This window comes from Microcaecilia unicolor, chromosome 2 (genome assembly GCF_901765095.1).
Source record: "Microcaecilia unicolor chromosome 2, aMicUni1.1, whole genome shotgun sequence".
In the NCBI taxonomy this organism is placed as follows: domain Eukaryota; kingdom Metazoa; phylum Chordata; class Amphibia; order Gymnophiona; family Siphonopidae; genus Microcaecilia; species Microcaecilia unicolor.
The window spans coordinates 114835318-114856617 of NC_044032.1; the positions used below are offsets into that span (position 1 = coordinate 114835318).

At 44.2% G+C, this 21300-nt stretch overlaps 1 protein-coding gene across 2 annotated transcripts in view; it reads left to right on the forward strand.

Annotated features, from left to right (window-relative positions):
• The window catches only part of HOMER1 (homer scaffold protein 1), a 274935-nt gene that overhangs the window by 238789 nt on the left and 14846 nt on the right, over positions 1–21300 (forward strand). The window lies entirely within an intron of this gene.

Sequence of the window (21300 nt, forward strand, 5' to 3'; positions counted from 1 at the left end):
TCCACGCGACAATGCCCACGTGCTAACCGGTTAATGTTCCTAGCTCTAAAAAACACATTTTGTTTTATAGCGCATGGGTAGTGCACGCACATCCCCAAATTAACTCAGAATGCCTTGTTACATCCTGTGGAAAGCCATTTTTGTTGTGGTAAGTATACGTTAGTACTTACCATAGCTTTGTAAAAGGGCCCATAAATATCTAAAGAAATGTATTTTGTAAATTATGTATAATGCTACTAAAAATGCAGTACATTTAAAGTAATATTACTCTGAGTGCTAAATGATGACTTGTGTGCTTTCTGGCTGTTTCCATTTTCAAGTTGCCCTTGCCAAAGGATGGCAATAAACTAATGAGAAAAAGAATTTTCCCCATGATGACTCTTTAAAATCTGGACATCGTTTTCTACAAACATCATTCTATTTTTAAAAGTAAAAATGAACCAGTCCGGTAGCAATAGTTTGCTCTGTCGTGGGAAGGGTTCCTAGTTTGATCCCTGAGTTGCATCATCTTCTACTTGGGTGTATTGGGGATACTCGCGAAGGCAGCTTTGTTAACTTCCATGACAAAAAAAGTCATGATCGTTGCTCAATGGTGACACATAGTGGTCATATTATTCAAGGCCCATTATGACATGGCTCCAGAGGGATCCCTAGGGTTTGTCCTCTGGCTAAAGGACTATTACTGCAATGGCCAGACTAGGTACACTGGGATAAGGCGAGGAAGGAGGGTACAGATAATTCTCTGAGGACAAGCAAGCCTATGTATTCTCACACATGGGTAACGTGATTCTGCATTGCCCGGTCCAAAGCTTATGACAAGCTGAAAAGTGCTCTGTGAAGCGCGAGACACGCTCTACTGTGCATGCATGAGTGCCTCCCCCCCCCCCCCCCCCACCACCACCACCATGAGAGAACGGTTACCACAGTTCTTCTTTTTATTTTTTATTTTACCGTGGTGAGGAGTGGTTGTGTTTTGCTGCTGCTCTTCACAGCTTGGTTTGAAAGAGCTTTTTTGTAGCCTTTGCGACAATTTTTTTACAGCATTTTTGTGTGCCTGTGTTCTGGTAACTTTTTTCCTCTTCCCTTATTGTTTTAGTTTTCTATTTTTCCCGTTCTTTTTCTCTGGTGCCTTGCCCTTTTTTGTGGCACCATAGCTTTGTTTGATTTGGCTGCGGAAGTTTTTCCTTCCATGTTCACTGAAGTTCCCAGTGTCTTCAAGTGCTGTACCCATTGCAATCGGACCATCTCTGGTAAGGACACCCATTCTTGGTATCTTCAATGCCTAGGGCCTGATCTTAGTCCTTGTAACTGTGTCCTGTATTTTGTATGAAGAAAAGGACTCAGTTGGTCAGATAGGCTCAGCGGGAATGAATTTTGGAGCCCGGTTCGAATCCTCAACGTGGCATCAACATCAGGTATTGCATTGGGAGCATCAGTACATACGGCTGCTAGTCCTATAGACACTGGGAGCAGTTGTGCATCAAGTGGGTCTCCACCTGCTTCAGAGCCGACCAGCCTACATCAGACCCGACCCCAAGGCGACGTGAGGATTTGGTATCGCCCTCGTCGTCACCGAGGAATCTTTATGACTGGCTTCAGGCGAAGGCTAAGAAGCATCTGCATCAATCCCCCTCGACACACAGTGCCAGGAGTTCCAGGGCATCTAGGGATTCAGCACCTGAGAAGCGGTCCTAGCGCCAAGCGTTGGCGCTAGGAGCACGTTCCCCCTCCATACAAGAGGTGCCAGTGTGGAGGTCTCCAAGAAGCCAGGACCAGCCTCCCGCCTTTACCCCAGCAGTTCTGCAGACCATCTCTGAGTGGACACCCTAGCCTTTCCTGGTGTCGGCCCTCAATGAGCTCTTCCAGGCCTTGCTCCTTGATCTGCTGGCTGGCTTCTTACAATGAAGTCTATAGTACGAAAAAGGATCTGCTGCTGGTAAATGACAGAAACTACCTCCTACGGAGGTTGTCTTCGTATTAGCAGGAAAAAAGGCCTCAAAGAGCTTCCAGGTCATCAATAGATCTGCAGAAGCTACACCGGGTCACAAGACCCTACTTTCATCCTTGGCCAAAAACCTGCTTTACATTATTAAATTAACAAAAATTGATCGTGGATACAATGTATATATATGTACTCCACCTTCATAGACAGTTCAATCGGTTATATGTTACTCAGTAACCCACTTATCTTTATAGTGAGAACTCTCAAATCCGCGTGTTGTGCTGTTTCCCTCTCTTCTTTCTATTATCTATGTGTTAAGCCGACGGTGGCCAGCGTTTCGCACGGCTGCTTCAGGGCTTCAATTTCACATTTGAAAGAAAGGTCAGCACTGCTTCTCCAAGAGCAGACGCTGTAGTTGTACTGGCTTCTTGGGTTCGTATCTGAGCAGGTCACAGCTCAGCAGATGTTGAGGTTATTGGGACACATGAAGGGGCATAATCGAAAGGGACACCCAAGTTTTTCTGAGAATGTCCTCGCAGGACGTCCCCATAAAGGGGCGGGGAAACCCATATCAAAACAAGATAGACGTCCATCTTTCGTTTCGAAAATATGGTCGGGGTATCTGGAAATTTAGGTCGACCTTAGAGATGGTCATCCTTAGACTTGGTTGTTTCTGATTTTCGGCAATAATGGAAACTGAGGACGCCCATCTCAGAAATGACCAAATCCAAGCCCTTTGATTGTGGGAGAAGTCAGCATTTGTAGTGCACTGGTCCCCCTCACATGCTAGTACACCAACCAGGCACCCTAGGGGGCACTGCAGTGGACTTCATAAATTGATCCCAGGTGCATAGCTCCCTTACTGTGTGTGCTGAGCCTCTCTAACCCCCACCCCCAAAACCCACTACCCACAACTGTACACCACTAACATAGCCCTTATGGGTGAAGGGGGGCAACTAGATGTAGGTACAGTGGGTTTGTGGTGGGTTTTGGAGGGCTCACATTTACCACCACAAGTGTAACAGGTAAGGGGGGGATGGGCCTGGGTCCGCATGTCTGAAGTGCACTGCACCCACTAAAACTGCTCCAGGGCCCTGCATACTGCTGCGATGGACCTGAGTATGATATTTGAGGCTGGCAAAAAATATTTTTAAAGACGTTTTTTGAGGGTGAGAGGGGGTTAGTGACCACTGGGGGAGTAAGGGGAGGTCATCCTCGATTCCCTTCGGTGGTCATCTGGTCAGTTCGGGCACCTTTTCTTGGCTTTGTCATAACAAAAAAAGGACCAAGTAAAGTTGTCCAAGTGCTCGATGGGGATGCCCTTTTTTCGATTATGGGTCGAGGACGGCCATGTGTTAGGCACGCCCAAGTCCCACCTTCGCTACTCCTCCGACATGCCCCCGGGAACTCTGGTCATCCCCGCGACGGAAAGCAGTTGGGGACGCCCAAAATCGGGTTTTGATTATGCCAATTTGGGCGACCCTGGGAGAAGGACGCCCATCTTCCGATTTGTGTCGAAAGATGGGCGTCCTTCTCTTTCTAAAATAAGCCTGATGGTGTCCACAGTTTATATGATGTCCACACTTTATGTCCACATGTGATGTGGTGTCCACAGTTTGTGTTCACATGAGAACTGCTTAGTGGACCCTAGCTTCTCAGTGGTGCCAAGACACCAGGAACCTGGAAGATGTCATCTGAGTGTTTCCTGAGCTTGCTCGCTCCCAATTGTATCGGACCATTCGATCCAATTTGATTCTGGGACTTAAATTCCTAAGCCACAGAAAGTGCTGACGACGAATGCATCTCACCTTGGTTAGGGAGCCCATGTAGATGGACTTCACACTCAAGGTGCATGTTCCGCCCAGGAAACAGATCTCCAGATCAATCTCCTGGAGCTTCGTGCCATTTTGAATGCTCTAAAGGCTTTCAGAGATCGACTATCTCACCAAATTATACTCATTCAAATGGACAATCAGGTTGCAATATATTACACCAACAAGCAGGGGAGCACCAGATCACACCCTCTGTCAGGAGGCCATTGGGATGTGGCATTGGTCTCTGTGGCATGGGATGCTCCTTCGCACCACTTATCTGGCAGAAAAAACAACTGCCTGGCCAACAGACTGAACAGGGTCATGGAACCGCATGAGTGGTCTCTCAACATAAGCATTGCCCATGAGATCTTCCAAGCTTGGGGCGCCCCATCATGGATCTCTTTGCCACTCACATCAATCACAAGGTCCCTCAGTTCTGTTCCCAGGCTCCAGGTTCATGACAGACTAGCATTGGATACCTTCCTCCTTCATTGGAGGACAGGTCTTCTCTATGCGTATCCTTTGTTGAATACTTTGTTGAAACTCAAGCAAAACTGCAGGACCATGATACTGATTGCTCTTCACTGGCCTCAACAGATATGTTTCCCTCTTCTGGAGTTATCCTCCGAGGAACCGTGGAGATTGTTCCAACCCTCATCTCTCAGAACAAGGGGTCTCTTCTTCATCCCAATCTCCAGTCTCTGGCCCTCATGACCTGGATGTTCAGAGCCTAGAATTTGCTTCCTTGAGTCTTCCAGAGAGTGTCTCCCAGGTCTTGCTGGCTTCCAGGAAAGATTCCCCAAGAGGTGTTAACTGTTTTAATCAGAGGTGTGAGGACAAGGCCCTAAATCCCATTTCATGTCCTACACACACCCTGCTTGAGCATCTTCTGCTCATCTCTGAGTCTGGTCTCAAAACCAACTCTGTAAGGGTTCACCTCAGTTAAATTACTGCTTATCAACGTGTAGAGGGTAAGCCCATCTCTGGACAGCCTCTAGTTGTTCACTTTATGAGAAGTTTGCTTTTGTTAAAGCCACCCATCAAAACTCCACTGTAATCATGGAACCCACCCACCCCAAGCTCAACTCTTCATTTATAGTCAATTATTCAAATTAGGACAAGAAGAAGAGAGTTTTCATTGGAATTTTAATTACATTTAATTAGTTTCTGAGAAGCAAACACTAAATAAATTACATATTACACCATATAATTTTAAGGCTGTGTATATTCATCTGCTATCCCTAGTACCTTAAGAAGTTTTAATTAAGCAACTTTATAATACTAAGATGCAGACAATAGTCCAGCAGCGAGAGGGGTGCTATCCAGTCTTTTGCATGGAGTGCCACATGTATGATTATCTCCCAGTTGATGAGAGATCTTATGTATGTGCTCAATCCAAAGAGCTCCTAGCTCTCAGAGAAAGAGTCCGTTCTCTTGAGGCTATAGTAGCAGACTTGGTGGAGCAGAGGGAGACAGAGAGGTACATAGATGAGGCTTACAGGAACGTTGTAGAGAAGTCCCACCTCCAGTCTGGCTGCCCCTGTGCTGCCTTGGAGGAGGGAGGTCTTCTAAAAGGACAGCATCACCCTGGTGCAGCTGGACGTAATCCTGTAGCCAGGACCAGCCCACCAAGGGTGCAATATCCTCTTGCATCGATGATGTGTTTCCAGGAGCTTCTGGCCAGGAGGGAAGGGTTAGGACAGCTGTTGTAGTTGGTGGTTCGATTATTAGGCATGTAGATAGCTGGGTGGCTGGTGGACGTGAGGATCGCCTGGTCACTTGCCTGCCTGGTGCGAAGGAGGCGGACCTCACGCATCACCTACATAGGATTTTAGGTAGTGCTGAGGAGGAGCCTGCTGTCTTGGTACATGTGGGTACTAATGACATAGGAAAATGTGGGAGAGAGGTTCTGGAAGCCAAATTTAGGCTCTTAAGTAGAAAGGTCAAATCCAGAACCTCTGAGGTAGCAATTTCCAAAGTACCTTATGCATTATAAAAACAGGTCTTAGTTTTAGTCCTGGATGGTTTTGTTTTGTTCCATTATGGCTGTAAAATGTCCACGTCTTAGGAACACCCAAATCCCGCCCTTAACTCACCCCCTTGTGTTTTGAACACACTTCTGACGGACTTCACAGAAAAACGTCTAAAAATTGGTTTTGAAAATATTGATTTGGACGTTTTTGTGAGAAAAACGTCCGAATGCTGCTTTATGCCACTTTTTAATTTTATAGAAGTCTTTATTGTATAAGAGAGAATTGACATTGGTAGAGAAGAAACAATCACCACAACAATCGGCAACACTTTAAAATACAACCTACATTGGTACATAATAGCAATATGATAAATTCTCACGTTAAGTGTAACCACGTTAACATACTTCTAAGATTTATATCACCCCACCCCCAAAGAAAGCCCAGGAAAGAAAAAAAAAGGAACTATTATATCACACCTCTATGTCCTCACCAACCTCCAGTCACAAAGTAGCCAAAGTAAGAGTGCGACAAGAAGGGCTCCCAGATATCTTTCCACCTGGAAATTGTTTTACGACATAGGGCCCATAGCTTCTCCATCTCGCAAATATACCACAGCTTATTGATCCATTTGATCAAAGAAGGAACATGTGGGGACCTCCAGTGGGCAGCCACAGTGACCCTAGCTGCTGATGTCGCATGACGAACAAATAAGGACTGGGCAGTGGTAAGGCCAGATGTTTTTTTAGGAAAAAGAAAAAATTCAGGTGACCACTTTATAGGCTTGGAGAGCCATCTCTGGAGTCTACTACTACTACTACATAACATTTCTAAAGCGCTACTAGGGTTACGCAGTGCTGTACAATTTCACAAAGAAGGACAGTCCCTGCTCAAAGGAGCTTACAATCTAAAGGACAATAATGTGCAGTCAATCAATTTGGGGCAGTCTAGATTTCTTGAATAGGGGTATAATGGTTAGGTGCTGAAAGCGACACTGAAGAGGTGGGCTTTGAGTAAGGATTTGAAGATGGGCAGGGAGGGGGCTTGGCATATGGGCTCAGGAAGTTTATTCCAAGCATAGGGTGAGGTGAGGCAGAAAGGGCGGAGCCTGGAGTTGGCGGTGGTGGAGAAGGGTACTGAGAGGAGGGATTTGTCCTGTGAGCGGAGGTTTCGGGTAGGGGCGTAAGGGGAGATGAGGGTAGAGAGGTAATGAGGGGCTGCAGATTGAGTGCATTTGTAGGTTAGTAAGAGAAGCTTGAACTGTATGCGGTACCTGATCGGAAGCCAGTGAAGTGACTTGAGGAGAGGGGTGATATGAGCATATCGGTCCAGGCGGAAGATAAGACGTGCAGCAGAGTTCTGGATGGGCTGAAGGGGGGATAGATGGTTAAGTGGGAGGCCAGTGAGGAGTAGGTTGCAGTAGTCAAGGCGAGAGGTAATGAGAGAGTGGATGAGAGTTCGGGTGGTGTGCTCAGAGAGGAATGGGCGAATTTTGCTGATGTTATAGAGAAAGAAGCGACAGGTCTTGGCTGTCTGTTGGATATGCGCAGAGAAGGAGAGGGAGGAGTCGAAGATGACTCCGAGGTTGCGGGCAGATGAGACGGGGAGGGTGAGGGTGTTATCGAGGGAGTGGAGGGAGGGGAGAAGTGGGTTTGGGTGGAAAGACAATGAGTTCGGTTTTGGCCATGTTCAGTTTCTGGTGGCAGTTGGACATCCAGGCAGCAATGTCGGACAAACAGGCCGATACTTTGGCCTGGGTTTCCGCAGTGATGTCTGGTGTGGAGAGATAGAGCTGGGTGTTGTCAGCATAAAGATGATATTGGAAACCATGAGATGAGATCAACGAGCCCAGGGAAGAGGTGTACATTGAAAAAAGAAGGGGTCCAAGGACCGATCCCTGAGGAACTCCAACAGAGAGCGGGATGGGGGTGGAGGAAGATCCATGTGAATGTACTCTGAAGGTACGGTGGGAGAGATAAGAGGAGAACCAGGAGAGAACAGAGCCCTGGAACCAAAAAGAGGACAGTGTGGCAAGAAGTAAATTATGATTGACAGTGTCAAAAGCAGCGGACAGGTCAAGGAGGATGAGGATGGAGTAGTGACCTTTGAATTTAGCAAGGAACAGGTCATTGCAGACTTTAGTGAGTGCCGTTTCTGTCGAGTGTAGAGGGCGAAAACCGGATAGGCTTGGAGAGCCATCTCTGGAGTCTATACTGCACTGCCTTCCAGAAGGCCCGCACTTTAATACAGGACCACCAGAGATGCCCCATGGTACCCGCCCCCACACCCCCTCCAGCACAATGAGGACACCGCTGGAAACATATGGTGAAGACGTGCAGGAGTCAAATACCACCTATATAAAACTTTTACTGCATTTTCTTTATAAGGTACAGAGAGAGAGATCTTAGACAAAGCACCTTCCATGTAGTTCCAATCGTCGTCACCCAGTGTCACCCTCAACTCCCGGTGCCAACGCACTCGATGCTTAGCTAGGGCCCGGACCCTCTGACGTTGAAAAGTGTATTAGCAACAGATCAGACCCCTCGTCCCCCCAGAGTCTTCGCACAGATCTTCTAGGAAAGAATCCTCTCGCGTAATTTTAGCTTTTATATCTGCAGCGAATAGAAAATGCTTCACTTGAGTGTAAGCAAAAATCTCCTTAGGTGAAATTGCGTAAGTCAAACTATGAAACAGGATTAGAGTACCCTTGTCAAAGAATTGTCCCCAGTTCTCCAAGCCCAGGGAAATCCACTTCGTAAAAGTCCCAAATTCAAGGCCTGGGTGGAAAAGTGGATTATTAATTAATGGTGTAAGCTTAAAGTATCATATCTTGCTTAACAAATAAGCTATCCCAATAGTAAAATGTTGTCGAAATAGAAGGGCAAATTCTCCTATTCAACGTTCTATACCTCCTGGGAAGCCACATCAATGAATGCAGCTGACTGGAACCAACTGATACCTGCTCCAATCCTATCCACCTCTTATGAGGGCTCGAGTGATACCACTCAATAGCAGCTCGAGCTTGTGCAGCTTTATAATACCAGAACACATTTGGAACACCCAACCCTCCCTTTTTTTTATCTCGATATAACAGCATTCTAGAAAGACGAGGCTTCTTGTTAGACCATATAAAATGAAAAAAGCGATTCTGGACGCCCGAAAGAGCGAGGCAACCGTAGAGGGAGGACTTGAAAGAGATACATCAAATGTGGCAGCAGATTCTTTTTTAAAGTGGCTATCCACCCAAACCACGATAGTTCAATGGACCCCCAGGCCTCCAAATCCTTATATAAATCTCTCAAGAGGGGGGGAGGGTAGTTAGCCAAGAACAGATCAGAAAATTTGGTAGTAAGAGTAATCCCTAGATACTTAATACCTCGAGTCACCCAATGAAAAGGAAAAGTTTGCTAAAGGGATGAAAGAACTAAACCAGTGATTCCAACAGCCGTAGCCTCCGATTTAGATATATTAAGCTTGAATCCAGAAAAAGAGGAATATTCCGCTAAGAGCTTAATCAAGTTAGGCATTGATAGCAACGGTTTAGTTAAGGAAAGCAAAATATCATCAGCAAACATTGCCAATTTATATTCCTGTCCACCCACCAAAAGCCCCGAAATATTAGGAGTCGCGCAAATTGCAATAGCCAAAGGCTCCATAACTAAAGCAAATAACATAGGCGAAAGGGGGCATCCCTGCCGAGTCACCCTAGATAACGGGAACATAGAAGAATTTCCTCCATTAATACGTACACACGCTTTAGGAGAATTATAGAGAACCTGAGTCCAATCTCTAAAACCAGGCCCAAACCCCATTCTCTCCATTACACTAATCATAAAAGGCCAGTGAACACGGTCAAAAAGCCTTCTCAGCATCTAATCCCAAGAGGCATAAAGGAGTCCTAGACTGGGTAGCCATGTGCAACAAGTTGACCATGCGTCAAACATTGTCCTTAGCTTGCCGCTGAGGAACAAATCCAACCTGATCCGGATGGACCAAAACAGGGAGGACTTTTTTGCCAGTCGGTTCGCTAAAACCTTTGCTGTAATTTTAACATCTGAATTGAGAATAGATATGGGACGATATGAAGCACATTCCACCTTATCTTTACCTGGCTTTGGAATCACAGCTGTCCATGCCTCCATCATCGAGGGAGGAAGAGCCTTCCCTTCCTGGACCCCATTGAGAATCTCCACTAGAAGAGGAGCCAATTCTCCCCAAAATGCCCTGTAAAAATCGTTCGGCAAAACATCCAGACTGGGAGCCTTCCCTGTTGGCAAATCCTTAATAACTGCAACAACTTCATCTGTCTTAACAGGTTCATCCATTAAAGCACGCTGTTCATCTGTTAGCGCTGGAAGGTTTTGTGAGGAAAGAAAAGCCTCAATAGCTTCATAATGAATAGCTGCATCAGCAGAATACAAGGACTGGTAAAAGGTCTGAAAACACTGACAGATCAAAGAAGACTTAGCACATTATTTTTACCATCTCTAATCCGCAAAATAGTACGATCAAATCTCTGCTGTCGCAGCCTAAGAGCTAAAGAGCGACCTGGTTTATTATGATTAAAGTATTGATGAAGTTGCTTCTGACCTGTTACAAACTGCAATTGCTCTGAGTAAATATTATCCAATTTAAGGCGAATAGCTTGAATTTGCTGCAGTATAGACACCGAGTGCGAAGACTTATGTCGCTCCTCCGGACAGGACAACTGGGAAATACACTGTACAATCTTATTTCGCCTAGCCCTAGCCTGAGTCCTTGCGTGTTTTAACAAGAACCCCCTCGTTACAGCCTTCAATGCGTCCCAGACAATCCCCATTGAGGGACCCAAATCTAAGTTAAATTCAAGATATTCCCTCAGGAGCGTTCGATACCACAGCACGGAAACCGTACTAGTCACGCTTATGACCAAACTCAAACAATTGATAGCAAACGGCAACAACATACTACTGCTACAATTTGACATGTCAAGCGCATTCGACATGGTCGACCATGGAATTTTATTACACATCCTCGAATACTTCGGAATCGGAGGTAACGTTCTCAGATGGTTCAAGGGCTTCCTAACCACCCGCTCATATCAAGTGACATCAAACTCGACAACATCAGCCACATGGACACCTGAACGCGGAGTTCCACAGGGATCCCCCCTCTCACCGACTATATTCAAACTAATGATGACACCCTTGGCTAAGCTATTATCGAATCAGAATCTAAACTCACACATATATGCTGATGATGTAACAATCTTTATCCCTTTCAAACACGATCTAAGAGAAATCTCTGACGAAATCAACCAAAGCCTACACACTATGAACTCCTGGGCAGATGCATTTCTACTGAAACTAAACGCCGAAAAAACCCAATGCCTAGTACTCACCTCGCAATACAACAAGAAGGAATTCACCACCATCAACACACCTAATCCAAGTCTACCAGTCTCTGACACCCTAAAAATCCTTGGAGTCACCATGGACCGACACCTAACATTTGAGAACCATGCAAAAAACACAGCTAAAAAGATGTTCCATGCAATGAGGAAACTAAAATGAGTCAGACCATTTTTCCCAAGGAACGTCTTCCGATACCTGGTACAATCGCTGGTACTTAGTCATCTGGACTATTGTAATTCACTCTATGCCGGCTGCAAAGAGCAAATACTCAAAAAAACTCCAAACAGCCCAGAACACGGCAGCCAGACTTATATTCGGCAAACCAACATACGAAAGCGCAACACCCCTTCGCGAAAAACTACACTGGCTCCCACTCAAAGAACGCATCACGTTCAAACTCTGTACCTTGGTCCATAAAATCATCCATGGTGACGCCCCAGCCTACATGTCCGACCTAATAGAACTACCACCCAGAAATGCAAAAAAATCCTCCCGCACATTCCTCAATCTTCATCCTCCCAAATGTAAAGGCTTGAAATACAAATCAGTGCATTCATCAACCTTTTCCTATACAAGCACACAGCTCTGGAATTCACTGCCACGTAACCTGAAATCGGTCTACGAAATGATCAGTTTCCGCAAACTCCTGAAAACTTATCTCTTCGACAAAATATATCACAAAGAACAATACGCGTAACTCTACTTTCTTTAAGTTACCCAGGAATGTTCTTTAATGTCTTCTGCTTTCACATTATCATGCACCTAATGTCTATGGCTTTAACACTATCATGTATTTTACCATCATGTAACCAAAACTTCTGCTAAAACAAATGTATACTCTTTTCTATTTCTAATATTATGTATTTCACCATCATGTACCCAAAACTCGCTGTAAAACCAAATGTACATTCTTTTCTATTTCCAGTATCCACGATGAATTGTAAGCCATATTGAGCCTGCAAAAAGGTGGGATAATGTGGGATACAAATGCAATAATAATAATAATACTCAGCTAGCAATTTCTCGTCCCTTAGCAAAGAGATGTTTAAAGTCCACCTAATATCTTTATCCACCTCATGGAAAGATGAAAGATGCAGCCAGGCTGGGGAGTGGTCCGAAATAGTGATAGACCCAATACCCGAGGTACAACCTCCCTGGGTCAATGATACATCTAGGAGCAGATGGTCAATACGAGAATAAGAGTCATGCAAATGGGAGTAAAACGTATAATCCCTCTCCCCAGTGTGTTGTAAAAGCCACACATCACATACGGCCAAAGATCTAGCTAATGCATCTAACACCTTAGAATTTTTAACGTCAATCCCCGAGGGAGCCCCCGATTTATCACAGTCTGGGTTAAACGTTGCGTTGAAATCACCTCCCAGCACTAACTTACCAAAAGGGTCAGCTTGCACTACTTTACCAAGCCTAACATCTCCCCCCAAACAACATCCATAATCCCTAACCCAACCCCCTTTCACCCACCCTCAAACAATCCCCACTCTCCCCACACAACTAGTCAAGGACCCACAAAGCCCTCTTACTAGGTAAACCAGAGAAAGAGACCCCTCCAAACCCGAAGAACCACCCGATACCCCCCCCCCGCACATCCCTGCTACTCTAGACATAAACTTCTCCCTTAAACATCATACATACCGCCCATCCGCTCACTCCCCTCCCCCTCCAAACCTCTCAAACAACTCCGTAACACAATCAAACATATAAAGTACTCCTCGAAAACTGGGCACACAGGTCCAAGAGTAGGACCCTAAAGACAGAGATATGGGTATCATTAATGAAACGCTGGCCCACAAATCAGTCCGATCCCTCAGGCAACTTTCGAGGGAGACTTAGACTTGGCGGTAACACGCTTCCGCTGTTGAAATTTAGCCCGAGCTGTAGGGCCCAGGTCCACCGGCGGATGTTCAGTAGTAGTCAGACCTCCGTGCAAAACCTTCCAGACCTCGGACAGGAGACGAAGCCTATGCATCCTCCCCCCTACTGTGAAGCAGAGGGCAAATGGAAATGACCAGCAATAGGGAATCTTGTTTTTGATGAGAATGTCCAAAGCTGGTTTCATCGCACGACATTAAGCCAATGTCAGTTGGGAAAGGTCCTGAAACACCTTTACCTGAGCCTCGTTATAGTCGATATGAGAAACCTGTCAGGCTCGCTGCATGACTTGTTCTTTAATAGCATAGGAAGAAAAACAGACCACAATATCACGCGGTTTATTATCAATTCTCTTTCCCAAGGCTCGGTGGGCTCTTTCAACAGCAATGTCCTCTGAACCAATTAATTTGCCACATAACAGCCTGACCACTAACACCACATCTTCTTTATCTCCCACCTCAGGGACCCCACGGAATCAGAGGTTGTTTCTTCTCCCCCGATTCTCCTGATCATCCACTTTTTATTGTAAATCATCAAAACACTCGAGAAGCTTTGAAATTTTTAAGTCCGCACCATTCAGCTGTTCCACATGCTCATCAGCTCGGGCCTCTAGATCCTCCACATGCCCCCCTAGCTTACGCAAGTCCACACATAAGACATCCATCCGATCGAGTATCTCCTCCTTAGAGGATTTAATCTCCTCTCGAGTCTCTGATAGGCACTTAGTTAGCTCCTTTGAAATACCTCGTTTAGCAGAGGTGCTGCCATGCTCTGTTGTGGACATCGCTGAGTCAGAGTCTGAGTGTTGAGCGCGATCCAATGGAAGCACATGGCGCCCCGAGGTCTTGCCGGCCTGCCGCACCGACTGACGCTTGCTCTCCCTCCGATTCGCCGACATTTCTCCCACACGCACCATAAACAAACAGCTCAATTGAAGCTGGCTCCTTCCCGTATTCAGAGCACCGACTTAAGTACGGAGGAAAGCTATTTTAAGCTAGTTGGAAGCAGGGATGTGACGGAGCTCCGAACTCAGGCAGCCATCTGAGCTTGTGACGTCACTTCCTCTCTTATGCCACTTTTTAGACATTTTTCTCTAATGAAAATGAGCTCCATAGTGGAATTAGAAAGTTACAGAGAAGGGTGACGAGAATGATAAAGGGGATGGGACAACTTCCTTATGAGGAGAGGCTAAAGCGGCTAGGGTTCTTCAGCTTGGAGAAAAGACAGTTGAGGGGAGATATGATAGAGATCTATAAAATAATGAGTGGAGTGGAACAGGTAGACATGAATCGCTTGTTTACTCTTTCCAAAAATACTAGGACCAGGGGGTACGCAATGAAGCTACAAAATAGTAAATTTAAAACGAATCGGAGAAAATATTTCTTCACTCAATGTGTAATTAAACTCTGGAATTCATTGCCAGAGAATGTAGTAAAAGCAGTTAGCTTAGCAGGGCTTAAAAAAGGTTTGGATGGCTTCCTAAAGGAAAAGTCCATAGACCATTATTAAAATGGATTTGGGGAGAATCCACTGATTATGTCTAGAATAAGCAGCATAAAATGTATTGTACTGTTTTGGAATCTTGCCAGGTTCTTGTGGTCTGGATTGGCCACTGTTGGAAACAGGATGCTGGGCTTGATGGACCTTCGGTCGGTTCCAGTATGGCAATACTTATATACTTATGTAGGTTTGGATGGCTTCCTAAAAGAAAAGTCCATAAGCCATTATTAAAATGACTTGGGGAAATTTTGCTGCTTATTTCTAGGATAAGCAGCATAAAATGTACTGTTTTGGGATCTTGACAGGTACTTGTGACCTGGATTGGCCACTATTGGAAACAGGATGTTAGGCTTGATGGACCTTTGGTCTGTCCCAGTATGGCAATACTTATGTATTTATGTACTTATGACCTCAATGTTATTCTCACCCAGCTGATGAAAGCTCCTTTAAGCCACTGGATTCCTGCCATCTGAAATTCTAGACTTGGAAGTTAATTTTCTTGCTGGCTGTTACAGCTCGTAGAGTCAGTGAGCTTCAGGCCTTAGTAGTGGATGGGCTTTACCCAAAATTTCATTACAACAGAGTAGTCCTCCGCATGCACCTCACGTTCCTGTCTAAGGTGATGTTGGGAGTTCCATCTGAACCAGTTGATTATCTGGCCAAAATTCTTCCCCAACCTCATGCCCATCCTGGCAAGAGCACCATTGGACTGCAAGCAAGCATTGGCCTATTGGCCTCATAGACAGTCCGCCCAGCTTTTTGTTTCTTTTAATCCCAACAAGATGGGGGTAATAAGAACATAAGAGTAGCCATACTGGGTCAGACCAATGATTCATCTATCCCAGGATCCTGTTTTCCAAACAGTGACCAAGCCAGGTCACAAGTACCTGGCAGAAACCCAAATCGTGGCAACATTCCATACTACAAATCCCAGGGCAAGCAATTGCTTCCCATGTCTGTCTCAATAACCAACTATGGGCTTTTCCTCCAGGAATTTGTCCAAACCATTTTTTAATGTTCATTATTTTTATTAAATTATATATATTATACAGCTCATAGAGCAATAATACAAGAAATTGGAAATACCTCATCATAAAATATTCAAAGTTATCCATAACTGAAATATCTTTACCACTTTCGTCCACTATACATTAGGTAAATTAGATCCAAGAAAGGAAAAGATTACTTAACATTGTATCTAAGAAGCAATACTAAATTAATGCCACCCAGGTAGCCTACTCCAAGCTATCTTACAATGTACATCTGTGTCTAGATAATAACATTAACCTTTAGACAGCAAAAAATCTTCTAACTGCTTGGGATTAAAGAATTGAAATTGTTTAGACTGAAATAATATACGGGCATATACAAGGAAATTTAAGTACAAAATTTGCACCTAATGCCAAAGTCCTTGGGCGCAAACCCAAAAAGGCTTTACGCCTTTTCTGTGTTTCTCTAGACAAATCTGGATAAATTCTTATTTTAGACCCCAAGAATAGAGAATCCAAATGACAAAAGGAAAGTCTTAGTACTGCATCTCGATCCATCTCCAAGGCAAAGGAAGCCACCACAGTAGTTCTCTGAGTAATTACCTCTGAGGATTCCAAGAAAGATTTGAGGTTCATAGCATCTCCTACTTGGGTTTGAGAAGTTCCAGGCAAAGTTTTTACATTAGTTTGTAAGTACTGCGCCCGAGTTATAGGAGGCAGTGAATCCCCAGCCATTCCTAGTATTTCAACCAAATATTTTTTAACCATCTCTATAGGTGTAATTAAAGGTGATCTAGGAAAATTCGTCAGCCTCAAATTAAGCCTCCTAGATTGATTTCTAAGTATTCCAAATGACGAAAGGTAAAGTTTATTTCTTTAATTGAGATTTGTCCCACAGATTCTAATTTCTGAATTTTCTTATCTAAAAGTTTCAATTCAGAGGATTGTTAAACAGTTACCTGTGCCTGGATAAAGGCTGCTTCAGACAATACCTTAATTTCACTAGTGTTTTTAGTTATCAGTACTTGTAAAGAAGATTGAATGTTAAATGTCAGGTCCCAGAGTGACTCTATTGTCACTACGGCTGGTTTTGCTATAGTCCCCGAAGGAAAAACAGGAAGGGGAGCATCAGTTGTTTCAAAGTACTCACTATCTGTGATAGCAATGTTTGTATTGCTAGTTGTTCTTCCAGCCTGGTGCTCCTAACCGTTTCTCCCAGCATGGGCAGGTTCCCTCCCTGCACACCCAGGTCCCCTACATTCGGAGCCTGAGCTGCCGGACTTGACTCTATGCTGCCCCTTCCTGGCTGAGGGGGAGCTGCATGTTGGACAGGGCTCAAGGAGACCCCGTCGACACTGCTGGCCAGCACTGACGCGCCGTCTCCGACTGCGGGAGAAGAGGCTTGCCTGGGTCCAGGCGCCAACCCGAACTGCTCCAAGGTCGTCTGGTGGTGGAGTTGGGTCCCAGTGGAGGTTGAGAGATTCTCCCGCACTTTCCCTCTACTTTTCCCCATTGTCTTTGGGAATCCGGAGCCTCTCCCAACAGTGCTTCAATCAGGTAACTGGGCGCGTCTGGTGCGATTAAACGCTATACCGCCATCTTGGATCCTTATCCAAACCTTTTTTTAAACCCATATGCACTAACCGCTGTTACCACATCCTCCAGCAAAGGGTTCCAGAGCTTAACTATTTGTTGAGTGAAAAAATATGTTATTTGTTTTAAAAGTATTCCATGTAACGAGCCTTTAGCTCACAATATTAGATCTAATCCGGGCATACAGGGAATGAAAGCTGGTAAGTGGGAATCAAAAATTGCCCTCTTTGCAGATGATGTTTTACTAACGTTAACCTCCCCCTTAACATCTATGCAGGCGGTATTTGCTGAGATAGAGAGCTATAGCCAAGTTTCGGGGTTTAAAATAAACTTCACAAAGACTGAGGCAATGGCGGTGGGGATGGAGGAGGTAGAATATCAAGCCTGTCAACAGCTTTATCCATTTAATTGGGCTACTCAGGGGATACGATATCTAGGAGTGACAATTACTCGTAGGTTAGAAGATATGAGTGCAGCTAATTATTTGCCACTAATAAAAGAACTTCGGGCAGATTTGGACAGATGGGATCCAATGCATTTATCATGGTTTGGAAGAATAGCAACGGTTAAGATGAATATTCTCCCCCGTTTACTTTATTTGTTTCAATCCATACCCCTGCCAATTGATGAGTGTATGTTACAGTCACTCCAAGTTAGACTTCAACAATTTATTTGGCAAGGTCGTAGGCCCCGGTTTCCCCGATCAGTATTATATGTGGCTCGGAAGGGAAGGGGAGGTTTAGGGGTACCACATTTGGGCCTATATCATAGAGCTGCCCAAGCGAAAGCTGCAATTGAATGGTTCCATGAGTCAGATCATAAACTTTGGAGTAGGATGGAGCAATTTATGATCCACAGCCCATTGAAGTTGGGACAGCTGCTGTGGCTAGCTCCTAGAAATAGACACCTCCCTAGGCCTCTTAACCCAATCATTCAATACACCTTTACATGTTGGGATAAATTAGAGAGAGTAAAGGGATTTCATGACTCGAGACTGACACCTATAGCATATAATGCCACGTTCCCTCCTGGCTGCTCCCTTTCCCCCTTTATCAAATGGCGGAAAAACAGACTGATATGGTGGAGGCAACTAATGAAGGAGGATCGTTTCATCACATTTGAGGAATTAGCAAATGAATATGATCTACCCCAACAAGACCGTTACGCATATAATCAGATTATTCATTTTCTCCAGACACCTGGTCGGAGGGGTAAATTAAGGGGACAAGTTACCTTTTTGGAGCAATTATGTGTAGAAACTGAAAAGACAAAGGGGCTGATTTCTAAACTATATGGCTATTTGAGGGACTCACTAGTGCCAAGTAGTAAACATCGAAGTAGATGGGAAAAAGAACTAGAAGTGACCTATACCCCGAAGCATGGCAACAGATGGAAAGGGCCTCGGTCTCTTGCTCTCGGGCGGTCAATATTTAAGAGAACTGTACAAAACTTTTATACCGCTGGTATTTGACCCTGGAGAGGCTGCACCATATGTTCCCGAATACCTCCAATTTATGCTGGAGGGGATGTGGGCAGAGGAGCACAATGGGACACATCTGGTGGTCTTGCAGAAAAATAACAGCTTTTTGGAAGTCGGTACGGGGGAGAGTGCAGGTCTGGGTGGAAAGACAAATCCCCTGGGACCCAGCAATTTATTTGTTTAATAAGCCTCTCACAGGACTAAGGGCCCCAGGTGCACAATTGGCAAAACAATGCATTAATGCAGCCAGGTGCTGATAGCAAGGATGTGGAAACATACGAGGTGTCCCTCCATGCAACAATGGTATCATTTGGTGTGGTATATAAGCAATATGGAAAAGTTAATGGCTATGGAACAAAAACCCCTAGCAAAGTGGGAGCAAATTTGGGCTCCAGTGATAAGATTCTTGGCATAGATATGGTGGTTAGATATTCCTCGGGGATGAGACATAGGGAGAAGAGGGGGGGGGTTGGTTTTGGGAAAGGGGGACACACATAAAAAGTTTAAATATTACAAGAAATGCTCTGCATGTATATGTTAGTGTTATTGCTAGACCTGAAGCACTCATGATGTTATATGGTAAGGGATTTGTATGATTTCTGTTTGTACTGACTTGAGTTGTAACAAGCACAATCCCTCAATAAAGAATTCTTGTTAAAAATTAAAAAAAAAAAAAGTATTCCATGTAACATCCTCAAGTGTACCTTTGGAACGAGTAAAAAATTGATTTATTTCTATTCGTTCTATACCACTCAGGATTTTGTAGACCTCAATCATATCTCCCCTCATCCGTCTCTTTTCTAAGCTGAAGAGCCCTAACCTCTTTAGTCTTTCCTCATACGAGAGAAGTTCCATACCCTTTATCATTTTGGTCACTCTTGTTTGAACTTTTTCTAATTCTGCTATATCTTTTTTGAGATAGTGACCAGAACTGATCACAATACTCAAAGTGCAGATGCACCATGGAGCGATACAATGGGTCACCATCGTGAAACGCACAATCTCTAATTGACTGATAGATTGCATTTCTTTCTTATACACAGGCTGGGCTGACCCTGGAGAATCATGACAAGGCTCACAATGTCAGAGCCATGGCTGCATCGGTAGCCCAGTTTTGGTCAGCCTTCATTGAAGAAATTTGCAAGGCTGCAATGTGGTCTTCGGTCCACACATTCATATTACACTACTGCCTTGAGCAGGAAACCTGACGTGACAGTCTGTTTGGACAGACAGTATTCCAAAATTTGTTTGGGGTGTAGAATCCAACTCCACCCCGTCCCAACATCTGTTCCATGCAGCACTCTCGCATAGTTGTATATTGTTTCAGGTTGATCTCTGTTATGTCTTCACTGTTGCGAGGCCCAATTTACTAATGGTGGTGGTTTTCGGTGAGCCTGGTAGCTAGGGATTCCTCATGTGTGAGAGAATACATAGGCCTGCTTGTCCTTTGAGAAAGTGAAGATACTTACCTGTAGAAGGTATCTCCGAGAACAGCAGACCCTATATTCTCAAACCCTCCCACCTCCCCTTGGAGTTGTCTCCTTTTTGCCTTTTTGTCACCTATGCTGTAGTATTTGTACTGTGGTAACTGTGCTCTTGTGGTGGGTGGGAAGGCACTCACAAATGTGCGGTGGAGCATGTCTCGTGCTCCACAGAGCTCTTTTCAGCTTTCATTAGCTCCAAACTGGGCAATGGGGGAATCACGTTACCCATGCGTGAGAATATAAGGCCTGCTGACCTTGGAGAATACCTGCTACAGGTAAGAATCTTCGCTTTTTTAAAAAATAGGGTAGAAGAAAAAATCCCCAGGTAGTTGCAAATGAAGTTACATGGTTATCAGTATCCTCAGACCTTGGTTGCAATTGATTGGAGACATAAAGGAGCAAATGGATAAAAGCTATAAATTTTAAAGATATAAAAATAAAGGTTTTGTGTAAAGCTATACATTTTAAACATATAGAAGTGAGGATTCATTGGAGAAGCATTTAGAAAGTTCATTCTTTATGTGAGATTTTTCTCATTTTGCAATGTAATGGAACACAAAGTACTCAGAATTTGACAAAAAATATTACGTGGAATGAAGAGGAACTCCTGGTACTGTTTTCAGGCTTACTTGATCAAACGTCTCTTTTTAAATGACTAAATTAAAAAAATATGTATATATTGAATGCCATTTCATCTTAAGTCCAAACTTCTCTCCTATTTTCTCTTGTCTGATTTGAGCAAAATGTATTACAGCTTAGGAGTTGGACAGAATGCACTGTTGAGTTTCTTCTATTTTGTGTTTATGAGGAGAATTGATTTTTATTTGATTAGAAGAGAAAGATGTGCGAGAGGTATTTCACTGGAGCTCTTTGGTAAATTAATTTATAGGAAAAAGGTGTTTCTCACAGAGTGAAGCACTGCCCTTTGGCAAAGAAATGTATATATTTATATCTCATTGTAGTCCACCTATTACCTAGGCAAATTACAATAAAAACATACACATTCCAAAACTATATCATTGGTGCCAGTCATAAATAAGACAGCTTACTGCCGAAAGCAAAAGGCTTGTGATTGCAAATACGATTTTAGCTGCTTCTTAAACCTGGAGGCACCCCAGCCAGTCAGGTTTTCAGTATATCCACAATGAATATTCATATAATATACTCAACAACTGTTACAATTGTATCCATCTTTATTACATCTTTAAATATCATAAAGATGGAATAAAGATGGATACAATT